Here is a 25,014-nt window from a genome sequence, read left to right as displayed (position 1 = left end):
TTCAGAAGCGATTCGCATGCATCCATACGGGCAAAAATGTTTTTTTGCGTCAAGTCGTGTGGCACCCATACATCGAGCTTCTTTTTGAATCCGAGCTTCTTCAAATGGTTTATAACGGTTTGATGACTCATGCCCAGCTCTTGGCCGATGCTACGGCTACTACTATGCCGGTCTCTTTCGATCAATTCAGCGATTTTTGACGACAGGCCTTCCGGACCGTGGCGCATCTTCGATCACCTCTGCACCAGAACGAAAACGTTGAAACCATCGTTGTGCGGTGGAAATGCACAAATTTTATTGGCAGCATGAGATGCATTTTTGCCTTTATCGTAGTAGTACTGTAAAATATGCCGTATTTTCTCTTTATTTTGCTCCATGTTTGCGACGCTACGAACGACTAAAAGCAAACAACAATTAGCACGTGAAAAGAGCTTTCCAAAAAGCTCTAGCGTGAACCGATGCGACGAATACAATACAGGGTGTTTCGTTGCCGGTTAGACAGACCTTAAAGTTACATTTTGTGGCTTATTTTATGACGACAGAGACCTAAAAGTTGGGCATGCCAGGCAATGGTATTCAGCTTTTGTCTTGCCTTACTGTTGGGATGCCTCAACAAAAAAAAAAAAAAAAATGAAAAAAAAAATAAAATAAAAAATTAAAACTAAACCTTTTGCCGTAGAAGTCTGATTGCTTCCAAAATAATAAACACAAAGTTCAAAATGTAGTGCTACACCTAAGACTAAATCACGGACTGTCGATAAATATTCTAAAATAGTTGCCGGTTAACACTTAATTTTCTTTAATAGGTGAGGTTAGGTATATCTGGCTGATCTGAATGGATTTCAGATAGACCACAAGGGTCCGTAGTGTTACCAGTGTTGTAGGATTCATGTTAACACAGTTCGTGATACAAGTCTTAGGAATTTTTACAAATTGTTTCTTCAATAAACAGCATAAATTTTTTTGGTGAAAAAAAATTTTTGTTAATTTTTTTTAATTTTTTTGACCTTGCTCGCTCGTTTGAGAGTTTGATAACGACAAAAATTTAAATATAATTTTGACAGTTATCTATTGAACTAACCCATTTTCGTAAATATAAAATTTCTACATCAAAAGGTATAACCAACAAAGCTTCATAGTTAGGGAGGATCAAAATGAAAATGGCTGCCATTTCACGGTCATTCGAGAAACCTCAACTTTTAAGTCTCTTTCGCTATGAAATTAGCTACACAATTCAATCTTCTTGTCTTTCTAGTCGGTAACAAGTTATCGGGACTGCGAACTTGGTTTTTAATTTTCTCATCAATTTAATATTTTAAAGGACTTTGCATTTTCAAAGCGCAAAACGTGAACAGAGGTATACACTGCGTATACTTTATTTCATACCAGCGAAGCTCAATTATTGCTTTTAAGCTTTTATAAAATACTTATGAGAATAAAGATCAGGGATGTAATAGTGCGCATATATACCATTAATATATTTAGTTTTCAAAATAAATCAATAAAAAATTTCAAGGATATTTAAGGACACATTTGTCAAAGGACATTCTTGTGCCATATTTGTCCTGGCGAAAAATTAAGAAAAATATTTTTTTAGTAGCTGGATGTATTTTATTTCGTTTGATATCCATATTAATATCATAGAGTGAGTATAAGTATTTAAAGCCATTTTTTGAAAACTTAATTCATTGAAACTTTTAGGTCCTTTAAAAAATGAATTTGATGAGATAGTGAAAAATCAAGTATGCAGTAGGACTCTATAGAATCTGTAGTTCCACGTGCATATGAAATTTTTTCTCGATAAAAAAAATTTGATATTTGTTGCACGGTGCTATAAATGTTTTTACCTCATCGACTGTAATTATCTATACTTCATGCTTTTTACCAACTAGGAAGACTTTAAGCCTGCATTCTGCGGTTAATTTCACGGTGAGAGAGACCTAAAAGTTGGGGTGCTCTCGAATGCCCTAAGAGTAGCAGACATTTTAATTTTTAAAATGCCTGACTATTAATGTGTGTCTAAAAAAACAATATATTTCGATGTAGAAATTGTTTGCTTACGAAAGTAGCTTTATTCAATAGATAAAATTCAAAATTGTTTTTGTTCTGTTTTATCAAAAAATACAAAACTGAGTATTACTATAAAAAATCTATGGTTTTTGGTGCATATGAAATTCTTCCTGAATAACTTTTCATGTTAATTGTTTTGAGTGTAAGAAATATGAGATCCCAGAAACTTTTTTATTTGTTAAAAAGATGTTAAGTGAAAAAGTTAAACAAAATTTCAATTTATGTTTTCAATGTACGAAGAAAAACATTTACATTTAAAAGGTTGCCAAATCAAGTAGCGAAATCATTAAATGGCTAATTCGTAGTAAATAAACTAAGCAAAAGCAATAACGAGAATACTAAAGTAAACAAAGCAATTAACTGACAAACTGTGCGACTAAGTGTCGGTGTTTCCATTGTCAAAATGTCGCACTTTAGCGCGATATTCGAGAATTTGCGTTTGGTAGCTGCCAAACGTATGCCAAGCACGCCAACGCATCAACAGAAGCTACAACAACAGCAACAGCAACAGAAACAGTTACAGCAACAGCAACAACAGCAGCAGCAGCAGCATCAACACAACGCATGCAATAGCAATGCCATAGAAAACAACGAAATCCAAACAAATCATCATTCCTCGCCGCCAACAACGGAAAAGCGCAACGAAATGGAAAACGGCAGAAGGTCACAAATCCACATTAAAGAGCCACAAGAACAGCTGCAACAGCAAAACTTGCCAGGTGGCAGCAATAGTGCCAACAGCACACCAAATCGGCAGCACTACACAAAGAGGCAGAGCATTTCGGGGCGAGGCACAGAGAGTGCCAAAAATTCGCCAGTTCACGTTGGTCGCAGTGCAACGGGCGGTGGCAATAGTACGGGCGTAATTGTGGAAATCGATGGCAGTCGAACTGCTGGTGGTGGTGTTGGTGGCGGAAAGGCACGTGAGCTTTCGCCTACACCGAAGAATCAGGGACAGCGTAAACTGTCGCAGGATTTTCGAGCGCGTGCCGGCAGTTTTATACACGTGGATGAGGAGGGGCGCAGCATACTGATACGCAAGCCGGTGCGGCTCAAGAATATCGAGGGCAGGCCAGAGGTGTATGATACGCTACACTGCAAAGCAAAAGAGGTGAGTGCGTATTGCATGTATGTACAATACAGATTTAAGGTACGAAATATTTGTAGAAAAGTAGGGTCGGTGGTGTAATGATGGGCTAATTAGCTGCGATTTGATGCGTGGCAGTTAAATTTAATGACTTAAACTGGTTGCGAGTTTTGCGTTTAGCTACAGTTTTTCTTAGCTTTGATATTAAGTTATTCTTAATAGTTAGGAGTTCTTAGGTCAACAAGTCATAAGTTTTCTAGAAGTTAAAGATAAGAGATACACAAAAGTGTAATGAGTGACTGAAAATTGAAAAATTTACACAACTTAGGCACTAGTAACAGAGTCAATCGTCCACTTTACTCCATACACTTCATTCAATGTTTCTTCAATTCTTTGCTTACTTCCAAATGAAATGATTTTCGATGCGTTGATTGGTTTTTTCTTTTTTTTTTTTTTAAAGCTCATGTTGAAAGTAGTGTGTTAGAATTAGCTAACACAGCTGAGCCAATTGTACATTTTACGAACAGTATAACAGCTGATGGTGAACAAACTACAGTTGAATCTCAATACACTTTTATAAGCGCGGAGAAAATTGATATAATCTTATGTTTAAAAAATAATAAAAAGAGCTGTGGGGAAGACGGTATCTCAAACTTTTTGCTAAAGAAAACAATAAACACTTTCTGGAGATTCTTAGCAATTATCATTAATCACTCACTTAATATAGGCTATTTCCCACTGGAATGGAAAACAGCAAAAATAAAATGCTTTCCGAAAACAAACACTGACCTTAGTTCTCTTGATAATTACCGCCCAATATCTCTTCTTTCAAATATTAGTAAATTGTTGGAGGATTTTTTGCTTGAAAAAATAAAACAACATATTGAAGAGCGACATATCTTAAAAGACTATCAATTTGGGTTCCGGCCATATCATTCAACATGCCACGCACTAACTTTACTCTCTGATTTTATTTGTAGTAATTTAAATCGACGACAGGCGACGATATTAGTCAGTCTAGATTTGGAAAAAGCATTCGATACTGCTTGGGTGGAAGGAATCTTATTTAAAATGTACAGGAAGTTTAACTTCGAAAAAAATCTTTGCATAATGTTGTATAGTTATTTAAAAGAGCGATCATTTTATGTTAATGAAGGTATATTTAATTCTTTGACAAGAGACGTTAGCTCAGGTGTGCCACAAGGTTCTTTGTTGGGGCCAATTCTCTATAACATCTTCTTAGCTGATTTCTCTGACCCACCATTAAGTTCCGAAATTAATAATTGCGATATTAAAGTGCTCATACACGCAGATGATATAATTACAACTATTGTTAAAGGAATACGTAAAAACTTATATCCAAATGCTCGTAAATATGAGCCACAAATTAAAATAAATGGATTCAACATAAAATATAAAGAACAAATCAAATACTTGGGCATAATTTTGGATAGCAAATTCACCTTTGTAAGACATATAGATTTCATTTTGACAAAAGCAAAAAAAATGTTCTTTAGCTATTGTAATTTATTAAGAAGGCAGGGTGGACTATCGAACTGTATTAAAATAAATATTTACAAACAAATAATTAGACCAATCATATCTTATATGCTCATCCGATATGGTTCAACATTTCGTCGAGCCAAATGGAGAGACTCAGACGATTTGAACGATATGTTTTAAGAATTTGTAGTGGTCTTAACCGCCAACCTAACAGAAGTGGTACTTTTCGGAAAAGAGTTTCTAATAAAAGTTTATATGAAAAATGTAAAATATCACGCATTGACTTTTTCTTAATGAAATCGTCAGTAAGATTTGTTGATAAACTGACATTCATATAGAAAATGAACTGATAAACAAATATCTGTCAAAGGCAAGGGAAATATCATTACCTCTAACAGAAAAACATTTATCACCAATATATTTAAAAATACTAAAAAATAATAATATCTTACATAAAAATAGTAAAGCAATATATTATCATAGGCGATAAAATACTTACAACTTCAACGATGAAAATTTAGTTTATAACATTGATCAATTTATAGCCAAATAAATTATAGAAGTTTAATATACGTTATCTCCTTTTTAAGCCCTTTTTGGGAGAATATAAATAAGTTTTAAAATTACGCCAAAGACATTCCAAATAATAATGATAACCTATTGTATTGAGAGGTTGAATTAGTTTTAAAGGTGACACACAGATGGCGCTATTTATCACTTTATCGCGTTGGCAATACTGAATATATATTCATGACAAAGCCTCATCCCTAGGCTTTGTTTATCAGTATCGGTCATTTCGCTGAAGTATAAACAACGCAGTGTTTTCGTGCTCCGAGTATGTCAACTTTCGTGCCGTCGAAACGCAATTTGCGGGAAGCTTTGCTTTTCTGCTTCAATTTGAAAAAAAATACAGCCCAACCCCGTGAATTGCTGCAGGAGGCCTACCCAGACCATAATCCGTCGATTTCAACATGTGAGTACTGGTTTCGACGATTCAAAAGTGGTGATTTTCACACCGAAGACAAGGAGCGTCTTGGCCAGCCTAAAAAGTTCGAGGACGCGGAATTGGGGGAATTGGTAAAGAGGACTCGTGCCAAACCCAAGAAGAGCTTGCTGAAACATTGGGCGTTGATAAATCAACCGTTTGCAAGCGTCTAAAAGCGATGGGAATGATCCAAAAGCAAGGACATTGGGTCCCGTACGAGTTGAAGCTGCGCGACGTCGAACGGCGATTTTTTACGTGCGAATTGCTGATCGAGCGACAAAATCGGAAGGGTTTTTTGCATCGGGTGGTGACTGGCGACGAAAAATGGATCCACTACGATAACCCAAAACGCAAAAAATCATGGGGTTTGCCCGGCCACGCATCAACGTCGACGGCCAAGCAGAATATTCACGGCAAGAAAATCGTGCTCTGCATTTGGTGGGATCAGGTCGGCGTCGTATATTTTGAGCTGCTCCAACCGGGCGAAACAATCACGGGGGATCGTTACCGACTGCAATTGATGCGTTTAAGCCGGGCATTGAAAGAAAAACGGCCGGAAACGGTAAAAAGGCACGACAAGGTTATTTTGCAACATGACAACGCTCGGCCGCATGTTGCTCAACCTGTCAAAAAATACCTTAGAACGCTTGGCTGGGAAGTGTTGCCCCACCCGCCGTATAGTCCAGACACAGCTCCCTCCGATAATCATTTGTTCCGGCATATGAGTCTCGATTTGGCGGACCAGCGGTTCTCCTCGTACGAGGCTAACAAAATATGGGTTGAGTCATGGATAACCAAGCAGCGGCCAGAATTTTGGAGAAACGGCATCCGGAAGATGCCCGAAAGATGGGCGAAAGTTGTAGCTAGCGATGGCCAATACTTCAAATAAAATATTTTGTACCGTTTTTTCACAATAAAGCCCCAAATCTTCGAAAAAAACCTTTAAAACTAATTCAACCTCCCAATATAATCAAAAGAAAAATAAGTTTTAAACTCCTAGATAAATACAAATGTATGTTAGGATAATGCTAAATAATCTAATTTTATCATAACTTTGTAAACTCCTATGTTAAAATGATTTTGGGCAATAAATGAAATGAAATGAAACCCAAATTCTCTCACTACGAGGTAATTTTTTCATATTTTTATTTTAGAAATAGTAGCCTGGGACTAAATTTGGACCATACGCAGGATGAGAGAGCAAATTGTGTCTATCATAATTTTAAATAAGAAATCGCATAACTGTGACTGCGGACTTGTTATTTTTTATTTGCTCTGCTGAAACTGAACTTATTTTCTAGTCAAATGCTGTGGTTTATGAATCAAATTATTGTCGAACCAATCTGACAGCTTAAAAAAAACAATAAAATACTGCGCGCCGTTGTTCATTCTACTACTTTCAAGCTAACCGATGTGAATGATATAGGCGGTAACAGAAAATAGTGGCCTATGGCCTTATAGTCTTCTTGGCTTTCTGGTCTATGATTTTCTTCGTCTTCGTCTTGCTATTTTCTCGTCTAATCCTTAAGAATAGGATAAATGGATGCCCTTGTGAGTGGCCCACTTGGACAAATATTCAAAGCTTGTCCACTGTGATACCATATAGGGAAAGGGGAGGGAAAAGGAGAAGGGGAAAAACCAGGTGAAAAGAAATGAAAAAAGGGCTTTGGTTAGAGGATGATGACCAACAGTGCCGATTTACGTTCGTATTAACCGCTTCGGAGTACTCATGAATTTCGCCAGCTGTGTGATAGTTAAACTCACAATATCAGCAGGTGTAGCAAAAAAATGATAGCCCAGATGTCTAAACCTTTGCCCGATGAGAACAGGGCAGCTGACAAGAAGGTGCTGAGATAATTCCACTTCGTCCTCCAGACAGCTTCTGCAGAAAGAAATTGAAGCAATCTCAAGTCTCACCGCATGTACACCTAGCGGACAATGCCCGGTAAAGATACCTACCAAATTCGAGAGCTGCGCCTTTGTTAACCTTAGGAGTTCCTTCGAGCGCCCCCGATCTACCCGTGGCTAGAAGGATATCGCGACTTTGCACGCTTTCACACTAGACCAGCGCTCACCGTGCTAATGCGATGCTCATCTCTTCAGGAGCAGACCATAGGCTCTGAAGGGAACCCATATACTCTCATTTTGCGGTGAAACTGTCAGCTCATCAGCCCAGCAGTTTCCCTCTATGCCGCTGTGACGGAGAACCCAAATGAGTATAATATTGAAGTATTCGGGTGCAATCGAGAGAGAAGTCAGACATTCCCCGACCAATTTGGAACATACAAACAACGAGCCCAGGGGCCTAATTGCCGATTGGCTGTCGGAGTTAATATTTACATTCTTAACAGTAATTACAGAAGTAAGCAATCAATCTAATAGGACTATGAATAAGTTCGTGCGGTTTTTTTTCGAAATTTGAAACTTTATTGACGTAAAATGGTTACAAATTTAATATTCAAAATATTGTCCATCGCTTACTACTACTTTTTCCCATCTTTCTGGCAATTCACGGATTCCCTTTGTGAAAAATTCGGTCGGTTTTGCCGCAATCCACGAATCGATCCATTTTTTGACTTCATCGTAATTACGGAAGTGCTGGTCAGCCAGGCCATGTTGCATCGATCGGAAGAGATAGTAATCGGATGGCGCAAGGTCTGGACTATACGGCGGGTGGGGTAGGACATCCCATTTGAGCGTTTCTAAGTATGTTTTGACCACTTGTGCAACATGTGGCCGAGCATTGTCATGTTGCAAAATAACTTTGTCGTGTCTATCGGCGTATTGCGGCCGTTTTTCTCGCAGTGCTCGGCTCAAACGCATCAATTGTCGTCGGTAGACATCCCCCGTAATCGTTTCATTCGGTTTCAGTAGCTCATAATACACAACACCCAGCTGGTCCCACCAGATACACAGCATAACCTTCAGGCCATGAATATTCTGCGCCGACGTCGATGTTGAAGCATGGCCAGGGTATCCATACGTTGCCCGACGTTTTGGATTGTCGTAATGGACCCACTTTTCATCGCCAGTCACAATTCGATGCAAAAAACCCTTTCTTTTGTGCCGTTGAAGCAGTTGTTCGCATGCCATAAAACGGCGTTCAACGTCTCTTGGCTTCAATTCATACGGCACCCAATGGCCTACCTTTCGGATCATTCCCATGGCTTTTAAACGTTTGGAAATGGTTGATTGATCAACTCCCAAAGTTTTTGCAACCTCTTCTTGCGTTTGAGCCGGATCTTGATCGAGCAATTCCTCCAATTCGGTATCCATGAACTTTGGCGGCGCACCCTCGCGTTCTTCGTCTTCCAAGCCAAAATCACCACTTTTAAAGCGTGCAAACCACTTCTGGCACGTTCGCTCAGATAGAGCATGCTCACCATAAACTTCCACCAAGATACGATGACTTTCGGCTGCTTTTTTCTTCATATTAAAATAATGAAGAAGAATTCCCCGCAAAAACACATTATTTGGCACGAAATTCGACATTTTCAAGTGTGGTAAAAATATTGTTGTTTACGCTTCAAATAAAAAACTTATACTGACGTTTGTGCCTTACGACAGTAGCTCTCCAATGAATGTTTGGAAATGTGGCTCGATGGAATAATAATCAAGTTACGCCATCTGTTGTAAAACCGCACGAACTTATAAATATATTTTCTTAATTGCGGTTACCTCCGCTTTGAAAGTACTATGTTTAGTGGTCCGGAACCCTAAATTTGAGCTTGACGGGGAGCTTCTCGCATACTACTCTAACATCCACTCTTCCGTCCAACTTCGACCCATTCGTAAACATGTTTGCTGCGTTCTGCCTCCAAATGTTACACTACGCCCAGTCTTCCCTTGAAGGAATATGAATGCGAAAAGTTACCCTTGGACCTAGCGAGGGTGCGCAATGAATGATCCAGCACCGTGGGATTGAACTCAAAACTTTTAAGAATAATAGAGTGTCTGTAGCTTAAGTGACCTCCCCTACACTAATTTTCAATAGAATTTTGAAAGTAAAATTTCTTTAACCTCATGGTCGCTCATCTGCTCTGAGTTGTTTGTACCACTTGTAAATTTTTTTTTTTCATGAAATTTGTCACAAATGCTAATAAAAGTTTTAGAGTAGGTTAGGTTCTTGTGGCAGTCGGTTTTAAAAATAGGCAACTCCCTTAGGCCACGTAGGTCCGTTGTGGTACGACTGTGTAACGCGAGATAGTAAAAATAGTGCTGTCCTAACAACGTTGCTCTACTCCTAGATATGGAAGTATCTTCCTCTTCTTTGTCTCTACAGCTTCTGCAGTATTCATGCGAAAATACTCCTAGCCTTGAAGAGTACCTACATACCTAACAGCCAATGGCCGGTAATGCAAGTCACGACCTTCGCGATGTTCTCTCTTGAAAAGTTGAGTAATTTTCCTGATCTTTCCTTATATATTTGCGGCGAAATTAGCCTGGTTGTAACACAAGTATTTTTTTCTCTCCATGACTTATTTGCCTACAGGGGAATATATAATATTTTATACTTAATTTGCAGGTTGCCCCTGTTTTCAAGTAGTGGAAGATTAATACCCCTTCTGGCTAGCTCTTCGGCCTTGCAAATTCTTTCAATATCTCTATGTCCCGGAACCAATAGATTGGAAGATTAGTACCATTTTTGATTAGTTCATGTGCCTTGCCATTTCCTTCAATATCTCTATGCCGCAGAACCCATATAAGACTGACCTTGACCATCTGTGGTGATATCATTTAAAGCTGCTAGGCAACGTTGAGCAACCTTAGATCTTAGTATAATTGCTTCCATTGATTTAAAAATAATAAATAAAAGCATTAGCAACTAAAAAAAGGTATAATTCCCTGATTTGATGAGCGCACGTATTTTAAATTAAAATTTCACTTTAACTTTTAACCAAATAAACTGCGTACAAACTGAATTACTATTGGCGATGCAATTAGCAATCAAGAAGTTAAGAAATTACATACATACAAATAACACTAAACAAATCTAAAGTCACAGTTCAAACAAAACACGACCAAAAACTTGTAACAGTAACAAAAACATTCAACAACATCGGCTGTTAGTGCTTTCAGACATTTTCACTTTAGCAACAATTGCAACAAAAACAATAATTGCAATTACAGTCAATGCTTGCAGTTGCCTCAACAAATTTCACTTAACTACTTGCCCAACAATGGCTAATTAAAAGTGTTAACTGACGGTTGTCTATAATTCATGGCTGTTTGGTTGGTTAGTTTGCTGGTTGGCTGGTTGGACGAAGTTTTACGCAGGTCACCGTGTCGAATATATTTGATAATGAACTAATATTTAGTATTTACGACAAGTTTTTAGTTAATTTCAAAGGTTTTCTAAATGAACGAATGCCACTAAATGAGTGACAAATTAAGTTTATTTTCACACTTTTTGCTTAAGTAAAATAATAGATTAGAGTTTTTGAGAATTTGAAATGCAGGACATTTTTATTTATATAGAGAAAATGCATCACACGAAAATGTATCAGGGCGAAAAATTATAAAAAATCAACGAGATCTTTTAGCAGCTTCAAACTTTACTATATACGTATAAGTATATTCCCGTGGCTCCTAGTTGAAGCATAGAGCCCAATAACTAGATTACAATTTGGTTTAAGTTTAAAGCTAGAAACTTAATAGGTCTCAGGAATGGCCTGCTTTCTGTTCTCCCGCTTCAAAATGTCACCTCAAAGAGTTGACTCGTTTCTCGCGTCTATGGCTCCCTTGGGCATTCCAGTCAGTAATATTCTCCTAAAGCTTACGCAGGGCCGTGTTTTCCAGCTGAAGGGTTAGAGTTGCTTATGAGTCGCCGTGCATGACATACTAAAATAAACAAAAATCCGAGTGTATTTCTGTCATGAAAAAGCTCCTCATAAAAAACAAATAAAACTATCTGCCTTTCGGAGTCGGCTTAAAACTGTAAGCCCCTCCATTTGTGGAACAACATCAAGTCGTACGCCACAAATAGACGGAGGAGCTTGGTCAAACACCCGAAAAGGGTATAAGCGGCAATCATATATACAGGGTGAACGATATGAAGTGTTACCTATTCAAAACACCGTAACTTGTTTATGTGAAATTAGTTTTTATTGATTTCAAAGACAAAATTGTTCAAAATTGATTACAATTTTAACACATATTCACTTTAGCTCGATATGACCACCTTTTGCCTTGACTATAGCCTTCAAACGGTCAAAAAATGTGTTGCATGCTGCACGAATGTGATCTTGAGGTATTTTGGCCCATTCTCGTATAATCGATTTTTTCAGCGCATCCATACTGGGATATTTTTTAGTGATTTTTTAACCATTCTTGGTTCACACGACCTTTATAAGACGGTGCCGAGTCCTGTTGGAACGTCCATAGTCTACGACCGAAATGTTTGCGCGTCCACGGCTCTAAAGCAGCTTCTTAAACATTTTCCGATAATAAGTCGCATTCTCTTTGACACCAGGCTCGATAAAAATGATTGGAGAGCGTTCATCAGCGGTCACCGCGGCCCAAACCATTACTTGCGATGGGAAATTGCTTCGAGTGGCCATGCGTAGGCTCAAATTCTCGTATGAGCGTTCGGTCAAGTACACACGATCGTTTTGAGTGTTTATGAACTGCTCAATTGGGAAATTTTTTTCATCAGAAAACACAATGTTAGGAAATTCGCCACGTTCGTACAAGCGCAACAACTCCTTTGCTCCTTCGCACCGAACTTTTTTTGCTGGGGTGAAAGGTCGTGTGTTTTTGGAACTTGTAAGCCTTGACCTTGAGCTCATTTTTCAGTATGCGTCGAATGCTGTCTTGCGGTATTTTCAGTTCTTTGGCCATTTTTCTTCCACTTCGACGTGGATTTCGTTCAAGTCGAGCCTTCACTTTCCGAATCATTTCAGGCGTTGTTGCGGTTTTTTTGGTCCACCTCCATAGCGTTTTGCAATGCCACCAGTATCATTGTAACGTTTTATAGAGCACACAAAATGGTTGGTTTCGATTTTCCTGCCAAATATAACGCAATCACACTATTACGTTTGATTTCCATCACAGAAAAAAAATTCAACAAAACTGAGACGCAAATGCTTTTGATGGCTTATAAACAATATATTGAGCTGTCATTAGAACAATTTTGACGTTGATGCCATACGCTATTTTACAGATACAAGCAGTGTGAAGTTGAACACTTCATATCGTTCACCCTGCACATATAATCTAAGTAACAATGTTCTTAAGAATCTAGAACGATTTTCCTGTTAATGCTATATACGATTTCCTTCTCACTTTTTTGGTAAAATAAAATATTGAAACAATATTGCAAAAGTCTTCTTCCAAAGACAAAATAATAATATTTAATATTTTTAATTTATTAAATCAGGCTTCATATAATTCTGTAACTTCTACATATTCATATGTCTTTGCATTGACGTTGATTGCATTCCGTTTATTTTAATTCTTTACTTTCACCGGACCAACTCAATTAATGTTACGTATACGCCACACACCGTCGGTGCGCGTATCTGCCTACAAAATGCACATTTCAAGCACCTACAGTCAATCGTTTAAATAATTTAAAACCCATTAAAGACTTTTTTACACTTAACTATGGACACACAAACACACTTACACGCACAAACATAAATCAAGAAAGTCACGGCTATGAATTTTTATGCGAACCAGCTATTCGAAGTTATATTTTTTATTTTCGTGTAATATATATACATTCACTTATACACACACATGCGCGCTTGCATGGATTTCAGAAATGCGAAAAGTGAGTAAAAAGCGAATTTTACAACTTAATGCCGTTATAAGCCACTTTGGCAGCAGCATGTGGTCCGTGGCTGTGTTGCGTTCCGCCACATCTGAAGATGCCATTCACACGATTATTACCTGCGAAATGGGCAATGAAAGAGGAAAAACTAAAGAAAACATACAAAAATGCATGAACTGCTTGGAGCAAAGGTAGGCGGATGAGATAAATAAGCAGCGAGCAAGAGTGTAAGGCAAGAAAAATAAAAGAGCTCAACGTTTAGCTGCCGGTTAGGAAATTATGCGAAAGGGAAAATACGGCGGAAGTTTTCATTATAATGCAATATTTTTTGTTGTATGGCGCCCTTATGGTGAAAAATATCTATGCGAATTTCACAGCTACGACAAGGGCAATTTTCAGTTTCCCCCCACCACTGTTCGCTGCCCTGGTGGCATCATTAATGTCAACTTGTGGCAACTGCGTTCGCGGATTTCTTCTCCTACTTTTTTTTTGTTTTTTGTTTGCCTCTTACCGCCAAGCACATGGCGACACTTAAAGTTATTTATTTGTTTTCATATTTGTGTGACAGTCAAGGAGGGATATGCTTCGTAATCTGCGTGCAACTTAATTAGCAGTGCAAGACATTAAAATGTGCAACAGCCGCGAAAACTAGTACGCCGAATGATTTTACCGGCTGCTGAAGGTAACAAACAGGAAGCAGTTGTTAATAGACTTGGGCGAACGTTTGTCATGTCTCTTTTACTCAATTAAGCAATTTGCGGCTGCATCAACGATTCGCATTTAAAGCCAACTTCCGTTTGAGTCACTGCTGCGCAGCTGAGTCTTAATTAACGCGCCAACGGAACTGCCCTCGATAACCAAGCCAAGCAAAGGCTGAAGTAATGAGCAGTATGTGGTTGGGTGTGTGTGCTTGTGAAAATGAAAAAGTAAATTTGTGCGTGATATTTTTGTGTGAACAGTAGAATTGGAAAGGAAGAAATGGCATCACAAGCCTCGAATGTTATTGCTCTTTAATTTCAAACTAAAAACCAATTATCGCAGAGATATTTTTACAATTGCGTCGGATGGAGGTTGTGGGGCATAAAAAATAGAAATAAGATTTCGGAAGAACTGAAGGCGATTTAGCTGTTTTTTTAGCTAAATTTTAAATACGCGCATACAAGCAAGACATTTGTATGAGTGCAATCCTATGTTGGATGTTAACAGGACTCATTTTCATGTTAAGAATGCATTTTGAGGTTTGGCATTGGCTGCCGTAATGTGGCCGCTTCTCAAAAATACTTTTTCTATCACCTGATGCTTTATGCCCGTAGTGGGTATCGATATGATGCACAAACTCCTCAGCTATGACCGCATTATGCTAATCTGCTGATACAAATAAACATTAATAATGCTATACAGTTTGTCAAAAAAGGGGTGTGACATCTATTAAATGAGCGATATTCAGACATTTTGCTTAAGAAAATATGTATTTTTTCATGGTTTCCATTCAACCTTTGGTTTTATTTCACTAACATAAATAACGTCCAATAGAAACAAAGCCCGAAAATTCTACCAGAAAGTTCGGTGGCTTACAGAAGGTTTTAAGATCGAGGCATTTTCCTGTAAGAACAAAGACGGCGATTTGGGGACTGACATCCAGAGCAATCTGAAATTATGGAGGGAACACCTCTCGAACCTGGTAAACAGTGATAACTGCGCGTGTCACAGAGAATGTGAAGATCCCGATACCCCAATCGACGACGACGAAATTGACGTTCCGCTACCCGACCATGACGAGATGAGAATAGCGATAACGCGAGTAAAGAACAACAAAGTCGCAGGCGCCGACGGACTGCCGGCTGAGCTATTCAAATACCGCGGCGAGGAGCTGGTAAGGTGCATGCATCAGCTTCTATGCAAGATATGATCTGATGAAAGTACACTACTCCTACAGAACTCTTGAGAAAAGGGAGGATGGGGAGTGAGCTGAATCTGCAGAAGAATCTTTGACTATCCTGGTAAATAATCACTTTCCGCAAAATTCTGTTACCCCGCGTGACATTGTCGACACGAATCGACAGGTAGGGCTATGTTTCCCTGGAATCTATCCTGTCAGTTGACAGAATCACGTGGGCAATAAATAGTTTTTCTCCTTTTAAATCTCCTGGTTCTGACGATATCTTGCCTGTGATGCTTCAGAAAACAAGTACCTCGGTGGTTCCTGTCCTGCAAGAAATCTACCTGGCGTGTATCGTTTTTAATCACGTCCCTGCCAACTGGAAGAAAACGAGGGTTGTTTTCATACCCAAGGCTGCGAGGAGGGGTCACGACTCGGCCAAGGATTTTAGGCCTATAAGTCTTACCTCATTTAACCTAAATGTGTTTGAAAGATAGTTTGATTATCATATCCGAGAGCACATCGAATCCAAATTATCTCCAGTGCAACGTGCTTACCTGAAAGGGAAATCCACGGAATCAGTCTTACACGAGGTCGTAGGGACTGTGGAAAAATCTCTGGAAGGCAAACAATTCACTTTCGGGGCTTTCATAGATATAGAAGGTGCTTTTAATAACATCACTGCTTTAGGGGTGGAAAGACCTTTCTATCTCTGGATCACGTCCCTGCTTGGCTGCAGGGAAGTTAATGCGGTCGCAAGAGGGGCTAAAATCACTAGATTCGTTCGGGAGGTGTCCTTTCGCCCCTACTTTGGCTAGTTGCTATTTATGAAGTTTTGGTAATGCTAAATAAGGGTAGGGTTAAGGTATTACCATACGCCGATTACTTGGTCCTAATGGTACCGGACCCGTTTCCCTCAGTCATGGATGAGAGTTAGGAAAGTACTGTAATCAGTCGCTGGACTACCACTTGAGGCCTCCGAGTCAACTCTGACAAAACGGAGTTGGTGCTGTTTACCAGAAAATATAAACCTCCACCCTTCGACTGCCCAAATTAATCAACCATGTTAGTTAGGTATCTTGGAGTGATACTTGACTCCAAACTCCATTGGAAGCTACACATTGCAAATCGGGTCAAGAAGGCCAGTACAGCCTTCTACTCCTGCAAATCTATGTTCGGTAAAAAATGGGGACTCAAGCCACAGGTCGTGCTGTGGATGTACAACGCAGTGGTTTTGCCAATTTTAACGTATTAATGCCTAGGTTGGTAGGAAACTCTTCGGATTGTCTATATATCACTAAATTGGGGCATGTAAAATTTGCCCCAGTGATGCCCTGAATGTCCTTTTGCACTTATCGCCATCAAATTTTACGTTATTGCCATCACAGCTCAAAGCACAATGAGGTTAAAGGAGGTTAGCCTCTGGAGGCAATCTGGAGGCAATCTCTCAAGCGACATGGCAGTTAACACCGTATTTCTCCGAACTTCGATTAGATCTCTCTATCCGCAAACTAGAGTTTGAGACGTCTTCATTAACAGTGGCAATGTGAAATCGGAAGTCGGATCAAGGGTTTTTTCTAAATCAGCCAATTTATCTATCTCCTTTAAACTGCAGATTACTGCTAGCTTTTTTCAAGCAGAAGTCTTTGCGATCCTGCAGGCATGTAAAATGCTTAGGGAACGCGGGAGCGAGGGAGATATTAACATTTTCTTCGATAGTCAAGCCGCGATCAAGACTCTGATGACTCCATGGTGCAGAACGAAACTAGTAAGCTCCTGTAAGGAGGAGATCAAATCTCTTAGGTGTGCAGGTAACATTTCTCTGATCTGGGTTTCAGGACATAGGAACATAGAGGGAAATGAAACTGCTGATGAGCTTGACAGGAAGGGGACTGAATTGGCCTTAGAGACCTTCTACCCGGTCATCGGCATCCCCCTGACAGTTGTTAAAGGGGAACTGAGCAAATTATTTCTGAGGAAAGCGCAGTAAAGATGGAGCTCCATATCTTCATGTGATATTTCGAAAACCCTTTGGCCCCAGTACAATATACGAAGGACTCAGAAAGTTCTTTGGACTCCTCGCCATTCAATTTCTAAACTGTGTTTACCGGTCAATGGACGATCGGCACACACGCAGAAAAGCTAGGGTTACCATTTATCACGCGTTGTAGAAGATATGGGGACCTTTAAGAAGAGGAGGCTTTTGAGCGCTTGCTCCGTAAATGTCCGGGTTTGGCAGCTAGACGATTAAGGTCACTGCACGCTCCTTTCTTCGACAGCCTAGGGCAGTGCGCCAACCAAAATCTTCCGTGATGTATTACGCTAGATTAGAACTATTAGAATACAACAAAAAAAAAAAAACATGCCAAACCGAATTTGAATACATACAATTTGTTATTTGTAAAGTTTTTCTGAATTTTTCATAAAGATACCCCTATTCAACGGTGTCTTTTAATATAATAAAACAAATTTAAGTACGCGCTTAGACTATTCATTCTAAAATCATTTACGAGCATTTTAAGGTAAACCGGTAACCATTTTTGAACAAAATTTGTAAGAAATCCCCAATGCGGGAATTTACAGAAATGAAATATACTAAAACAAACCCAACAACTCATAACGACCAAAACGGGCTCAGCGTGAAGAGCTCTAAATAATATATCAAAATTTGTTCCGTATACGCGACGTAGTCTCTCTAAATATCATAATTGTATACCAAGTAAATGTTTTGTCTTTTTCTGTAGAAAAAGTAATGATCATTTTTCATTAAGCACAATTTCCGAATAAAATGAAAATACCTAGTTTTCCTCTGCAAAAATACTGACAGTTTGTTGGCAAGAGTTTTTCACTATTTGCACTGCGGTAAAATTATGTATTTATTGCACTTCACATAATAAATATGCACATACATACACATTCATATACTTATTCATAAGTATATTTGTACATAAGTTTTGTGCAACGAAAATATGATTTTAATAAGCAACAACGTTTTTTCTTTTCAAGTGAAAAAGTTTTATTTACGCATCTCTGTTGCTTGCCTTTGCTTGGCCTTGCTCTGTCACCTCTCGCTATTTCTACCCAGCGCTTTAGCAAAAGTTTTCGCTTGCCCTTGCCGCACTCATTTGCCCACCCGGAAGTGCTGTAATGCAAGAACTTTCTATTTGCATTTCCGCAATCACATTTTAACTGTATGAAAATAATAAAAGAAAATTGTGTAGTAAAATTATTTTCACCAAAAATATGGTAATCTTCTAATAGGGTAATAGTTTTATGGCAACTTTGTAGTGTATTGAATGAATTAATAATAACTATATGGTTGGATTTTTATTTATTCTGGATTAAAATTTATTGCAATATGCACATTTGCCCACCACAATTTTATTGTAATTGGGGTTACAGCTGTGAAGCTGTATCTCTCCAGTTAATTCGGTCCTGGGTTGACTTTGTTTCGCCGCATATCGTTTTTAATAGTGTTTAGCCAGGACTCTGACATGAGGGCCAAGCCCTGATGTACCCCGACGTTTATGGAGAACATCTCAGCCACACCGCTGGCATATTAGCCTTGTGATGCCGCTTGTAGGTACATTTCCTTCATCACATTTACAGTGCTTTCTGGAATATGCTTTTCACTATGTGCCTTCCACACTAGAACTCTTGGAACTCGATCGAACGCCTTCGGAGTTAACAAAAATTTATCACACATTTTATGTTTTTTTAAAACAAAAAATATTTTCGAAATATTTGCAATTTTCTACAGTTCCAAGTAAAAGTGTAACTCTGTAATTTTTTTATACCAAAAGCTGTACATACTCCGGTTTTGCTTCGTTATTTCTTGCCTGGTATAGAGGAGAAAAACGGCAATTAAAATTTGCAGTACCAAGATTACGGAGCGACCTTATAGATCATATACATCACTGATTTTTGCATTGAGAAACAAAAAAAAAATTAGATTTCTATATGCAAAACCAAATTTTGATATATTAAAAAGTGTTATTTTTCTTCTATTAGCAACGAAAAAGAACCCAAAATTTGACTTTCAAAACCAGACTGTATTGCACCGACAAACGCCATACTATTTTGTATACGATTCCACAAGCATGCAATCTTCCACCTTTTCATGTAAAAGGTGTGACTATTAAACAACGTAGCCGTGCTGAAAAATATTTTATTTTGATTTTATTCATATTTACCTATCACTGCCATCAATATGAACCTCGCCTCTATCCCTGGAATGCTCATACGAATCTTCAATTATTCCCATCAGTGTTGGAAATTTCTGCTGGCAGCTGCTTCGGGACAAATTTTACTTTTTTTTCAACTTCAGTGGACTCAAATCTTGTTCCCTTGCAATGCAGATTTCATCGTAGAAAACAGATGGAAATCGCGCAGCTCAAGATCCGGTGAAAAAAGCGAATGGTGTGTTGCATATGACTGGAAACTTCTTAACCAGAAATGCGGAGTACTGTCAGCGCATTGTCTTGGTGAAGAGTTCATGACTTGTGCTCCCATGGTTCGGTTACTTTTTTCTTTATACTTTCACGCCGTTTAAAAACAACTTGAAGGTATTAATGCTGCTCGACTTGCAGGAACCCGGTGATGATGCGTAATTCTATGCATTTCTATATTCCTTCGACCTGCTTTTGATGTGGAATAGCGCGAATAGTCTTTAACATTTTTCCGGATATCTAAACCCACAATTAAAGTACTTAAAACCGTTATCAGATTTGGCAAGATGCCCAAGATTTATATCAGGTAAAGCAGTGTCATTTCATTAGCATTCTCCAAAAATGTATGGTGGCTGCTTCACGTTATTGGCACACCAACAACACACATACTTGTATATGAACCATTGGAAGGCTTTTCTCATTCGCATACCATACCTCGTATATACAGTCAGCGTCTAAAGGAAGTGTACACTGTACTGGCCATGCGGCAAAAACCACCCAAAAACCATATTCCTGAGTTCATAGCCGCAGAAGATTGGCTGTCTGGAAGTCCAGATCTGAATTCATTGGACTACTGTTTGTAATCAGAATTGGAGAACATGGCCTGTTGAAGACTTCACAGAAATTTTGAGAGTTTCAAACTATCTATGGTTCGATCAGCGAAGTTAATATCCATGGAAATCGTGCGTGCTGCAATAGCTGAATGGCCCAATCGTTTGAAGGCTTGTGTAAAAGCATTCTTCGAATGAAAATTAAAAAGTTTTTTTTAATATTTTCATTTCACATAATTTCACATCTATAACGGACTTAACTTGTACCAGAACTTATGGCAGGGCTATGTATATTCTCTTGATTATTTATTTATTTATTTTTTAATTTAAATTATTTTTTGTATAAAAAAATATACTACATCTAAAGCCATATAACGCAAAGTTTCAAACCTTGTACAACATTTTTGAAAATCAGGCAAATTTCCATACAAATTTCAAGCTTTTTAACCAATTTATTTAATTTAATTACTGGAAAAATAATTTCGAGTATGCAGTTTAGTTCTATAGGCGAGGCACATGGAAGTACACTCTGTCCAGCATTTGGAGAGGAGGATGCGATGGCGGACTACTTTCTGTGCGTCTGCCCGGTCAACGCTCAAATTAGGCTTGAGGTTTTTGTTACTGATGTGTTAAGAAGCGACCACCTTGGCTCTTTGCCATCATAAGATCTACACTCATTTCTTTCGGTCGGACAGATTTAAAGAAAATTAAAAAGGGAATCCGCTCTACAATGGACTTAATTTTGTCTGAGTCCTGTATTTGCTAGTTGTCCCGACAAAAAAAAAATGCAGTTTAGTAGTCCACTGAGTTATAATACAGTAAAGTGGAAGTTTCAAGTGGCTCCAAAATAGCGTTGATGCGTGAAAATTTTTTCTGCTGACCGTGTTTTGCTCCATATAAAAAAAGTCGAGTTTTCGTTGTATAAAATAATTAAAATTAAAATATAAATATGTAAATACATAGTCAAAACTTTCAATGTACACTTTCTTTTGACGCTGATTGTATGTATATAAATATATATATCGTGTTTACCAAGTATTAAGAAACTCTACATTCGCAGAAGTGAGTATTTAAGTTTGGAAAATCAGCTGCTAGAATCCCTATTACGAGTAGTTGTGATTGAAGGGCATCGCATACTACGCCTCATTGATAGGGTGTGAAAGTGTCCACTGAGTAAGTTGGCCTACCATACAAAGAGTAATGAAGTTTGAGAGCAGAAGTCTAAGTGCCACAAGGCATTGATTTCATAATTTTTAAGTTTCTGAGTGCTTAATAGATAGATGAAGACAAACTTAGCCAGCAGCTTAAATTATTTACCTTCTAAATTAAATTAAATTCTTTAGCTTCTAATTAAATTTTTCATAGTTTCTTTCGACAACTTTCTTTAATTGAAATGAAATTTTTTCAACACCTTAAAACTGCGAAAAAGTTCACTGTTCAACTAATCTCTTTCCATACCGCCCTCTTCACATTTCGTTGGATATTTTGCCCTATATGTTGTATAAATTTTGTTGTGCGTCTGCATCTTTTAACGTTAATAACTGCAACTAATATAACTTCAACTAAACTGTAAGACCAATAACCAACGTCAGTATCAAAGGCAGCAGAAGAAACAAACAAACTACGAGCCTCCGTGGTGCTATTAGTTGGCAGCTCCTACGCTACTTGTGACTGCGTCACTTATGTGCAATATTGTGCCATTTAAAGTGGCTGTGGCTGTGGCGGTGGCCCTGTTCGCAGCTGAAAGTTGTCCAAATTGCTTTATGTAAATAAACACTTCCTACACGCCGCTTAGGGAGCTGCAAGCAACGACCCTGTGCATCGAGTGATGTATTTGTGTACGTGTGTGTGTGCGAGCCAGTGTGAGTTGAGTGTGCGTAAGTGTAGTTGAGGGAAAGTAGTAGGAAACGGAAGTTGTTGCAAGCATTGCGACACGCCAAGCATCCTATGAGTGGCAGACAAGCAGATTGGCAGGCGTAGTGTTGAGACTGTTAGGCGGAAGTCTGCATTAGGCATCCTAAAGCAAGTGCAAGGGAGGACGCGAGTAAACGTAGGACTTAAAGCTCTTTCTGAACGTTCGAATATTTTCGACTTGCTTCCGCTTACTTCCTCCAACTCTCTCTTCTTCTTTTTCCTTTGCTTGTATTACTCGATGAATTGCTTTGCGAAATTTTTGCTGAACATTTTTGTTGAAGAAATTTAAGTTTTAGCCAAAAAGACTTTCGCTGCATGGTGATTTGCCTAACCTCGAATAGCGGCGTGTGCTAGGCGCTACATAAATATTTATTTATTCAGTATGCAAATTGATATTCAAAACGCTAAATTATGCGAAATGTATATCTTCGAAGTGGTAGCGAATGAGGAGCGGTGGATGGGAAATGTGACACCTGCTTGTAAGTTGGAGAGAGTAGCAAAAATAGATCTCAAGGTTAAATTCAAATGGTTCAAAGAAAAGTTTAAATAAAATTGAAATAATTGAAACATTTTCTATTTGCCTGGCTCTGGAACCGAAGACCGAACTGAGGCAAAATATCTTTAAAAGTTTACTTTCACTAGCTTTTATAAAGTTTTGCAAGTATCTCATCATAAATGCAGACACATGTTTGAGTATTTCTTTGAGTACTGATTGGAGCGAAAACTTTTACCGAAATGCCGCCATTGGAACAAATTTCCAGCTATCGGCTTTTCATCATAAGAAAATGAACGAGGCTGCCCAAAGAGGATTGTTTGAGGGGCTCTTGTTGTTGCTATTGATCAATAACTCATTTAGAAAATTTTCACAGACTGAAAGTATACAATCGCTACTCGAAATTTTTCTAAAAGTCTAATTAAAAGGAGTTAGATTTGGATAAAAATTTGTTGAATTTTTTTTTAAATATGCACAAAGTTTAAAACCTGTTTTTATATGGTTTTTGTAGGTAAGTGAAATATACTTGAATAAAAAATATATTAAAATTAATAAGCAAATAATTATTAATATGAAGAATTTGAGTTTTTGGGCATTGCTGCAAAAAGTATTCTAAGTATACTTTAACGAGTCCAGTGTAAAATACTTGGAACTACGACTGAAGCATCTTGGCATACCTAACGCAGATATTCAACGTGACCTTCACATCGTTACTATTGACGAGACAGTACAAAGTGCTAGCTGAAGGCACATAAGCAGATTATTGATACAAATCCTGTGATGAGAAGGCTCCCAAAAAGAGAGAAATCTACCCAAAGTCCGCTTGACATTCAAACACCAACAGATCTTGCAAAATCTATGTAATAAATTGTCAATTAATCGTATTTGCCATTGTTTCTTAGTCACTCGTTTTAGGAACTCAGGAGCCACCCTGAAATAGTTTATTGGTGAGCTTTCGCATTGCGACATTCGAGCTATTCCATGCTAAGTGATCCAAGTATTTGGGACATGGCCTTAAATTTTTCCGAAAGATGGTTTATTTGTAGGGTTGAGTATATAAAGTAGTGTAAACTGAAAAAATATTGAGAACGATTTTATGATTTCTTAGATTTATGCAGGACTAAAAATGTCGGTATAGAGTTTTTTACAGTGAAATATATTCTTTTAAAACAAAATATAATTGAAAGAATTTAATTTTTTTTGGGGAACTATTTTTTTTAAATGCTGTGAGAAAAGTTTTCAAATTTTTTAGATTAATGCAGGGCTAAAAATGTTGGTATAGAGTTTTTAAAAGTGAAATATTTTATTTTAAAACTAAATATATTAATTTCATAATGTTTTAGATCTATTCCAGGCTGAAAATTTTGTTATAGAGTTTTTTTAAAGCGAAACATCTTTGGTTTCTTAAAGATGTATATTTTTTTTTTTCATATGGGCCATGTAAAATTTGCTTTTTGAATCGGCTATAAAAAAGCACGAATAAATATTTTTTCAAATTGTATTTTTTATTTTGAAGATTGAACATTGTTATTTATGAACGAAAAATAGTATAGTTCAAATGACTGCCACGACTGGCTTTACAGTAGGCAATTCCATCAACCCAATTTTTAAGCACATTTTCGATTGTTTGGGCTCCAATTTCATGAATGGCAACTTCGATTTCGTGTTTTAAAGCATCAATCATCTCTGGATGGTTCGCATAGCATTTCTCCTTAACGGCTCTCCACAAAAAATAGCCCAACGGGCTTAAATCACAGCTCCGAGGCGGCCAATTGATATCGGAATTTTGGCTGATTATTCGGTTTTGAAAAACGGTAGCCAAAAGTTCGAGTGTAACTTTGGCAGTGTGACAAGTTGCACCGTCCTGTTGAAACCAAATGTCGTCCATATCATCCTCTTCAATTTTTGGGAACAACTCGTTGAGCATGTCACGGTAACGCTCGCCATTTACTGTAACCGCGGAAGAAGACTCATCACTTTGGAAATAGGTTTTCAATATTTCCCAATTTTGTTCAAGCGTATAGCGTCCCATTTCGTAAATGTCAAACCTTTAAGTAAATTATGAACACATTTGACATGTCATTTGTGTTACCATTCTCAAATTTAGGTGATTCAAAAAGCAAACGCTATATGGCCACCCTGTATTTAAATATAACTCGGGAATCCCACTGTGAATTTTCAGGGATTACTGAAGAAAAACTAAGAGGGTGGGTATTTCTCACAAATTAAAAAAAAAATTTGTTTTTAAATTTACTCAAAAATTATGAACAAAAAAGCTAAATTTTTTTCAAAGAATTTTCTATTTTTTAT

The 25,014-nt window shown here is 37.9% G+C and overlaps 1 protein-coding gene across 1 annotated transcript in view; it reads left to right on the top strand.

Annotated features, from left to right (window-relative positions):
* The first annotated feature begins 2,824 nt into the window (after positions 1 to 2,824).
* LOC128865338 (nitric oxide synthase) overlaps positions 2,825 to 25,014 on the top strand; it is a 189,876-nt gene continuing 167,686 nt past the window's right edge. Inside the window, exon 1 of the mRNA XM_054105556.1 lies at positions 2,825 to 3,181. The gene's annotated coding sequence lies outside the window, so the exon portion shown is untranslated. The remainder of the gene's footprint in view (positions 3,182 to 25,014) is intronic.

This window comes from Anastrepha ludens, chromosome 5 (assembly GCF_028408465.1).
Source record: "Anastrepha ludens isolate Willacy chromosome 5, idAnaLude1.1, whole genome shotgun sequence".
NCBI classification, from domain to species: Eukaryota; Metazoa; Arthropoda; class Insecta; order Diptera; family Tephritidae; genus Anastrepha; species Anastrepha ludens.
The sequence above is the reverse complement of the archived record's forward strand: the minus strand, read 5'-3'. Positions and strand labels throughout refer to the sequence as shown.